The following is an 8996-nucleotide window of genomic DNA, read 5'->3' as shown; positions in this document are numbered from 1 at the left end:
AGGTTTTCTTTTTTTTTAAATTGAGGTGTAGTTGCTTTACAATGCTGTGTTAGTTTCCGCTGTAGAGTGAAGTGAGCTAGCTGCATGTATACATATATCCCCTCCCTCTTGGGCCTCCCTCCCACCCCCAATCCCGCCCATCAAGGTGACCACAGAGCACCAAGCTGAGCTCCCTGTGCTGAACATAATGTGACAAAGAAACTAGATCCTGATTTTAAAGAATAAAAGGGTTGAACAAAAAAGGTTGACAAAAAAAAAAAAAAGAAAGAAAAAATTGTGACACATAAAATTCCTTTTGAACATTTGGGCCACCCTCTCCCTTTAGGGTACCTTGTGAACATGCATTAACCAGCCCTCTTAGAAGACATCAGAATGCCTGCTTCATGTCAAGAGCACTTTTCCCTGGTGCCAGCAAGATGACTCCTTAGAGACAGCAATCCCTTTAATTTTCTAAGGGTGCAGATCTGGGTTGCATAAACTGTCGATATGTCATTTGATATACAACCTTTTCACTCAAAAACTTACCTAACTTTGCTTTGACCTCAAATGTTCGGAACAGTCCTCAGAGCTTTCTGAAAGATTGTCTCTTGGGTTATAATCCTCAGATTGGCTCAAAGAAAGTGTTCTGTTTCTTTCTTAGATGGACTGTTAATTTTTTCATCCACAGATAGAATAGTTATTCAGCCATTGAAAGAGTGACGTACTGAATGCATGGTGCAAGAGGAATGAACCTTGAAAACCTAAATGAAAGAATCCAGACACAAAAGGCCACATATTACCTGAATCCATTTATATGAAACATCAGAAATAGACAAATCTATGAAGAGAGAACTTACATTGGTTGTTATCAGGGCCTGGGGCGAGGAGAGAGTGGGGAGAAAGTGTTTGATGGGCACAAATTTTATTTTGGTATAAGGGAAATGTTTTGGAGCAAGATAGAGCTGTTGGTAGCACAACTTTGTGAATGTGGTAAGTGATACTGAATTATTCACTTTAAAATGGTTGATTTTGTGTCATATGAATTTTACCTCAACTAAAATGTTCAAATCCCAGTGATGTACCCTAACAAGTATAAGGTAGGTCACGATGGTGCCTGCAAAGCCCAGTGGCTTTTTCCAGAGGCCCTGCGCACTGGCCAGCCCCCTGTTGACCAGACCAGGGTGAAACCTTGACCTTACAAGAAGAGGGACCCTAGTTGGGTCTGGGATTCAATCATTTCCTTATTATTAATAGCAGTAAAAAGTTGGCTTGATTTAGACCCTGTGTTTTGCAACTAAGAAATGAGAAGCACACTCAACAATGATGACGATGGATAAGATCAGCCGTTCTCACAGCGTGAAATGCCCTCTCTCCTGTTCTCCCTCTGGCCAAATGCATGACGAGATGGGTCAAGACAAGTTGAAGAAGCCACTCTTAGCCAGATGAAGAAGAGTCTTGAGATTCTACCCTGAGGCACTAAGATTTTATCTTGGGGATGATGAAGGTGGTTGTAAGGATTTGAACCACAGAGGAATGTTACAAGATCCATGTATTAGCAGGCTCTGTCGTGGTTTAAGAAGAGAATCACCAGGACGGAGGTGGGAGGGGGGTCGGGACAGGGGGACACATGCATGCTTGTGGCTGGTTCATGTCAATGTATGGCAAAAAATATATATATATATATTGTAAAGTAATTAGCCTCCAATTATAATAAATAAATTAATTTCTTAGAAAAAGAGAATCACCTGGGTGAGGCCAGCATAGAGTCAAGCAAAACTTGTTAGGTAGTCACTGAAGCAATGAGGAGAGGCCAGTGCCTTGCCTTTCTTCTGCAATGTACCCCAGGACACTTGTTTTTTCCCTTCATCTCACACTTCCTGTTTCATTAATTCCCTTCTATATGATTGTCTGATATTTCCCTCTCTTCTCTGATTCCTCTTTTACTCCTTTTCATCACTTTCTGCTCTTCTGGAAACCCAAATGATTCTGATAGTAACATGTTTGAACCATCTGCAACATCCCCTAATATCTGACACCATAAGTTCAGTGAATACCCAACATAGTCATGGATAGAAGGAAGTACATATCATCTTTGTGGTCACAACTGGCTTTGCAGCATTTGGAACAAGAGTGGGAACGTGATGGGAAGTGTGGAAGGAAATATTTATCCCACAGGAAGATGACACAACCTGCAGAGTTATTTCAGAAAGCCCCTTGAATCTAAGCAAACAGGCAGAATTTGGAATCCCAAGTTCTGGCTCTGTGTTCTGGATTCATAGTTTAACTGCTTGGGCAGGACTCTTCTCCAGCCTGTCAAGTGGGAATTAAATAACCCCAATACTGTTTATGGGAGAAGGCAATGGCACCCCACTCCAGTACTCTTGCCTGGCAAATCCCATGGACGGAGGAGCCTGGTGGGCTGCAGTCCATGGGGTCGCTAGGAGTTGGACACGAAAGAGCAGCTTCACTTTCACTTTTCACTTTCATGCATTGGAGAAGGAAATGGCAACCCACACCAGTGTTCTTGCCTGGAGAATCCCAGGGACGGGGGAGCCTGGTGGGCTGCCGTCTCTGGGGTCACACAGAGTCGGACACAACTGAAGCGACTTAGCAGCAGCAATACTGTTTTTTTTTTTTTTTGCAATACTGTTTATCTCAAAGAGTTTTCACAAGAATCAGTTAAGAGAGACATGAAGGAACTTTATATGGTGTGGTTGAGATGATGTTTAGTTGCTAAAATGTGTCCAATTCTTTGCAACCCCATGGACTATATGCTGCCAGGCTCCTCTGTCCATAGAATTTCCCAAGTAAGAATACTGGAAAAGTGAAAGAAAGAAAGTGAAGTCGCTCAGTCGTGTCCAACTCCTTGGGACCCAATGGTCTGTAGCCTACCAGGCTCCTAAGTCCATGGGATTTTTCAGGCAAGAATACTGGAGTGGGTTGCCATTTCCTTCTCCAGGGGACCTTCCCAACCCAGGGATCAAACCCGGGTCTCCAGCATTGCAGATAGATGCTCTACCCTCTGAGCCACCAAGGAAACTCAAGAATACTGGAGTGGGTTTCTATTTCCTTCTGCAGAGGATCTTCCTGACCCCAGGGGAAGATCTCCTGCATTGGCAGGCAGATTCTTTACCACTGGGTCACCAGGAAGCCCTTGGTAGAGATGTTAGCGGTTAGTTTATCAGAAAAGAGATTCTGGGATAGAGTAGAGAGTGAGCAAACGCTAAGGAAGTCCTCCTCCTCTTTGCTGTAAAGTCTATAAAAGTGCCTCTGCTTCTGGGAGGGGGAGGGGATTTCTCTATGGGGCAATGTGTGTGGGTCTGAAAAAGCATTCTCCTACTTCAACCCAGCCATCTTGTCTCTGGTTTGGGTGCCTACCCTCTCAAAAGATCCAGGCTTTAGTGATAGTCCCACCCCCTCTACCCCCCACACCCCACCTCCTCCCCTCCCCCACCACACACGCACTATATTCCTGGGCGAGGCTGAGCCTGGTTGAAGTTAACACCTTGGGCTCTAAAGCTAGATGATCTAAATTTGAATCCCAACTGCTTGAGTAGTTAGGGATGCATACTTGAGTGGTCACTTCACCTTTATGTGTCCCTTCTTGCTAATTTGTAGAAGAGGGGTCATAACAACACTTAGCTCATAGGGTTATGGGGTAAATTGAATATCTTAATGCAGGCCAAGTGCTCAGAACAGGAATTATTAGCTTTCCTTGCCTGAGGATAGGTCTCTCGGGGAGCAGGGGTAGGGGGTGGCGGTAGGTGGTATGCCCCTGTCTCTGCAATCTCAGTTGAGAAACTGAAGCAAAGCAGGTCTATATAGTCCTTGCCGCCCCTCCATGTCCTCAGCCTGCCTTTTCTCTGTGGAAAAACTTTAGCTAAAGAATAAGCTTAATCAGAGAACTGAGAAAATGCAGAAACAAAGGAAATCAGTGAAAGGAAACCAAACAATAATAGTGTGGTTATTATGCATTGTCTTTTCATACTGTTCATGGGGTTCTCAAGGCAAGGATACTGAAGTGGTTTGCCATTCCCTTCTCCAATGGACCATGTTTTGTCAGAACTCTCCTCCATGACCTGTCCAGCTTGGGTGGCCCTACATGGCATGGCTCATAGTTTCATTGAACTACACAAGGCTGATGATGTGATCACTCACCTAGAGCCAGACATCCTGGAATGTGAAGTCAAGTGGGCCTTAGGAAGCATCACTATGAACAAAGCTAGTGGAGGTGATGGAATTCCAGTTGAGCTATTTCAAATTCTGAAAGATAATGCTGTGAAAGTGCTGCACTCAATATGCCAGCAAATTTGGAAAACTCAGCAGTGGCCACAGGACTGGAAAAGATCACTTTTCATTCCAATCCCAAAGAAAGGCAATGTCAAAAAATGGTCAAACTGCTACACACACTAGCCCTCATCTCACACACTAGCAAAGCAATGTTCAAAATTCCCCAAGCCAGGCTTCAACAGTACGTGAACTGTGAACTTCCAAATGTTCAAGCTGGATTTAAGAAAGGCAGAGGAATCAGAGATCAAATTGCCAACATCCACTGGATCATCGAAAAAGCAAGAGAGTTCCAGAAAAATGTCTACTTCTGCTTTATTGACTACACCAAAGCCTTAGACTGTGTGGATCACAACAAAGTGTGGAAAATTCTGAAAGAGATGGGAATACCAGACCACCTGACCTGCCTCCTGAGAAATCTGTATGCAGGTCAAGAAGCAACAGTTAGAACTGGACACAGAACAACAGACTGGTTCCAAATCGGGAAAGGAGTATGTCAAGACTGTATATTGTCACCCTGCTTATTTAACTTATATGCAGAGTACATCATGAGAAATGCCAGGCTGGATGAAGCACAAGCTGGAATCCAGATTGCCTGGAGAAATATCAATAACCCCATATACACAGATGACACCACCCTTATGGCAGAGAGCAAAGAAGAACTAAAGAGTCTCTTGATGGAAGTGAAAGAGGACAGTGAAAAAAAGCTGGCTTAAAACCCAACATTCAGAAAACTAAGATCATGGCATCTGGTCCCATCACTTCATGGCAAATAGATGGGGAAACAATGGAAACAGTGTCAGACTTTATTTTCTTGAGCACCAAAATCATTGCAGATGGTGACTACAGCCATGAAATTAAAAGACGCTTGCTCCTTGGAAGAAAAGCTATGACCAACCAAGACAGCATATTACAAAGCAGAGACATTACTTTACCAACAAAGGTGCATCTAGTCAAAGTTATGGTTTTTCCAGTAGTCATGTATGGATGTGAGAGTTGGACAATAAAGAAAACTGAGCACCGAAGAATTGATGCTTTTGAACTGTGGTGTTGGAGAAGACTCTTGAGAGTCCCTTGGACTGCAAGGAGATCCAACCAGTCCATCCTAAAGGAAATCAGTCCTGAATACTCACTGGAAGGACTGATGCTGAGGCTGAAGCTCCAATTATTTGACCACATGATGTGAAGAACCGAGTCATTGGAAAAGACCTGATGCTGGGAAAGATTGAAGGCGGAAGGAAAAGGGGATGACAGAGGATGAGATGGTTGGATGAAATCACTGACGCAATGGACATGAGTTTGAGTAAGCTCCAGGAGTTGGTGATGGACAGAAAAGCCTGGCGTGCTGTGGTCCATGGAGTTGCAAAGAGTAGGACATGACTGAGTGACTGACCTGAACTGATTATGCATTGTCAAGGACCTTTAGTTCCTTTTCAAGGACTATAGATAAAATTCTGAGCCATATCTTGTGAGCTGTCTTGTAGATACTGAAACCCCCCCAGGTGGAAGAATTTAAGTACATGATGACTATGATGGAGCCACAACATAAGCTGCCACAGTTCTGAGAGTTGGTCTCAAAGAATGGAAACAAACAGACCCTGGATCTGAAGAGTAACTATATTTAAAACAATCAAGATGGAACTTCTCTGGTGGTCCCATGGTTAAGAATCTGTCTTGCAATGCTAGGGATATGGGTCCAGTCTCTGGTAGGGAACTAAGAACCTACATGCTGTGGAGCAACTAAGCCCGAACACAACTACTGAGGCTGAGAGCCACAACTAGAGAGTCCATGCACTGCAAGGAAAGATCACAAAACAATGCAACAAAATCCTACATGCTGCAACTAAGACCCCCACACACAAAAAATCAAGATGATATTGATCAGACCAGACCACCAATGATTAATTCAAGATGACTGTCAGAGCCAACTGTGCTGTTTCTGCAGGTAAAGCTTTTGCACCCTGATTGTCCAGAGGTTGGGGGCGAGGGGAAGGAGTCAGCCTTTGGACAGGCATCTGCCTTCCCCGCACCCCCAGTTACCGGCATCCAAAATAAAGCAAGGCACACTTTCCATCAGCCTGGCCTCTTTATTGGATCAGAGAAGGCAACGGCACCCACTCCAGTACTCATGCCTGGAAAATCCCATGGACGGAGGAGCCTGGTAGGCTACAGTCCACGGGGTCTCGAAGAGTTCGACAGGACTGACCAACTTCACTTTCACTTTCCACTTTCATGCGTTGGAAAAGGAAATGGCAACCCACTCCAGTATTCTTGCCTGGAGAATCCCAGGGACAGGGGAGCCTGGTGCGTCTATGGGGTCGCACAGAGTTGGACATGACTGAAGCAGCCGCAGCAGCTTTATTGAATTTTGAGTAGCTAGCAGCTGGACTCCACTTTCAGTAACAAGGAGACCCAGAAAGTTTGTCTATTTCCGTCTCCCAGCCACCAAAACTTAGCTATCACCTATTACCTCCAATGGCAAGATCAAGTTTTGCTGTCCTGAGAGAAATGAGGATATGGGAGCAGAGATATAACACAAGTATATGATCTTGCTTTCATTGTTTGCACACTCCAGAGTGTAACCTGTGAAATTTGAGTCTAACACATAAATCACTCCAGACCAACACTGCCTCTCATATTTCAGGCGATTCGCTCAGCCAGCGGAAGTCAGGACTGACTTCCCAGAAGAGGAACCAACTGGGCTAACAAAATAGAAGGATGGGAATAGCAGACTGATGGGGCCTCTTGTATTGCCGAGTCTTCCCTGAGTGTGTTTTTTTTTTTTCCTGAGTGTTATTTGATTTTCAACTTTGACTGATTGCTGACTTGTGAGAAAGAAGATAATCTACTTAGAGTTGGTGAGGATACTGTGTTCTCATGCCTGTGTAGTAAGTTTACCTTGGCTACTGTAACTGCCTGTTTATTTGTCTCTGAATAATGTCCGGATCTTAGTCACATCTGCTCCCTAAGCATTGAGAACAGAGCTTTGAAAGTACATGCCGAGGCCATTGGTACACAAATGACTACACGAGAGGGTGCTCTTCACGCACACACGTCCTTCCTCACAGTCAGAACGGGAGTCTCTTCCCTTAGGTCTTACCAGCGGTGGAATGAAGGAGCACAAAGATCATGCCTTCTATTATTTCCCCTTGCAGAGCAAGGCCATTTGCCTTTGCTAGGATGTGGCTCTGGCCACGTTTTATTCCCAGGAAACGACTAGTCTACCTCTGTTGGGTTAGACTCCAACCAACTAGACTGGCCGTGAGGTGAAGAGGGCAGGTGATGGTTGTATTAGGCTTAGTGAGAAAGTCATCATAGCTGAGTATATGCTTTGTAGGAAGATAAAAGCGTATACTTCCTACAAGAGTTTTATTCTCAAGAAGAAGAAAGGCTGTGGGTTAGTTGAGTGTATTAAGTTGTCAGTAGTTATCAGATATCACCCCGGTTGTCCCTGTGGGATGGAGTCTGTGTACCTCTCAGTCAGGAACATAGAGGGGTGGGTCCTCATGACTTGCACCTGTCCTTGTTCCTGCTGAGGTGAGATGGAGTCCTTGGTTTTTGAGACCCATGGGGGAGCCCCTGGGCAGGGGTAGCCATGGAGATAGAGGCCAGAATTTTATGCAATTTGCAGTTGTAGCCTTGGGTGTCACTATTTCCCAAACTGACCTTCATCACGAAACAGCAAACATTAAATACTGGCATTGCAGAGCAAATGACTTGCCACTTCCTCAAGAATATTGAAGTGAACGTTGTGTGTGTTATTCAGTGAGTAGCCATTCCCTTCTCCAGGGGATCTTCCCAACCCAGCCATCAAACCCAGGTCTTCTGCATTGCAGGCAGATTCTTTACCACTGAGCCACCAGGGAAACCATTTCTCATATTAGCTTATTTATAACATGTTGTTTTGATCAATAGATGTTGGGAAGGCATTTGCAGTCACTGAGCCTCAGTTTCTACATCTATAACTGGGAATATTAGCATTAAGCTACTTAACAGTGCCCAGAGAAGGCACCAAGAGGCGGCAAAAACACATCAGAATTCTTGGGACTTTCTATCCTACTTTTCCTGAGGATCATCTTCCAGCTTCCCAGGTCTGTCCTTTGTTGATACTCAGGCTTGCTTCCATTTCTCTCCTTTGCTACCTCTCTGTAGGGCTCCATTTTCCCAGAAATTTCAGAGGTATGCCCCACACTGACCTTGGCTATGTGTCTCACTCCCTCCACTGGGAGGCCGCTCCCAAGGGAGGGGACTATGTGGATTTCTAGCCCACAGCCCAACACGGTATCCGTACCTAATATTCACCTACTTGGCCTTGAATCAATGGACAAACGAATAGATATATTCAGGCATTGTATTTACAGTGGCAGCTGTGGATTATAACAGGTGCCTCTGGGAGAAAGTCTGAACCAAAAGTTGACAGGCTATGATGGTAGAAATTTCATGCTGCGTGATAAGTTCCCAAGTAAATGAAAGAGGGCAGGAGACATAGTTGGGACGTACTGCAATTTACCAGCGAAATATCCACACACTCAGTTTGTCATCCAACAGCCCTGCAAACTCTCAGGCCAGAATGAGGGAAAGAGTAGGTGAAAGGTGAGTGCTACCTTCTGCAGATGAACTGAAAGTGAGAAAGGATAAACAGAGAGAGAAGTGCACAAACACAGCTTAAATGTCTTGTGTTTCTGTTAAGTTTAAGAATCTTTTAGATTTAGTTTTTCACATAATTCATG

This window comes from Bos mutus, chromosome 25 (assembly GCF_027580195.1).
Source record: "Bos mutus isolate GX-2022 chromosome 25, NWIPB_WYAK_1.1, whole genome shotgun sequence".
Lineage (NCBI taxonomy): Eukaryota > Metazoa > Chordata > Mammalia > Artiodactyla > Bovidae > Bos > Bos mutus.
This window is presented reverse-complemented; position numbering follows the sequence as displayed.